Here is a 269-nt window from a genome sequence, read left to right as displayed (position 1 = left end):
ACATTCATGATTACATGAAATACAAAACATTTCATTTAAAGTATAAACTAAATAATGTACTTTAGGCGATATATAAATGCAACAACCCCCTGTCTGTACCATCAATTCCTTGAAAGGCTTATCTTGTGTAAGATGAAGGCTTGTTTTATATCATGCAAACTATCAGTAAGCTATACTAAGAACTGCACAAAGCTGCTCTTTAGCACTTGTTCATTCATAGAATAATAATAATAATAATAATAATAATAATAATAATAATAATAATAATA

The sequence above is a fragment of the Acipenser ruthenus genome, chromosome 41 (genome assembly GCF_902713425.1).
Source record: "Acipenser ruthenus chromosome 41, fAciRut3.2 maternal haplotype, whole genome shotgun sequence".
NCBI lineage: Eukaryota > Metazoa > Chordata > Actinopteri > Acipenseriformes > Acipenseridae > Acipenser > Acipenser ruthenus.
The sequence above is the reverse complement of the archived record's forward strand: the minus strand, read 5'-3'. Positions refer to the sequence as shown.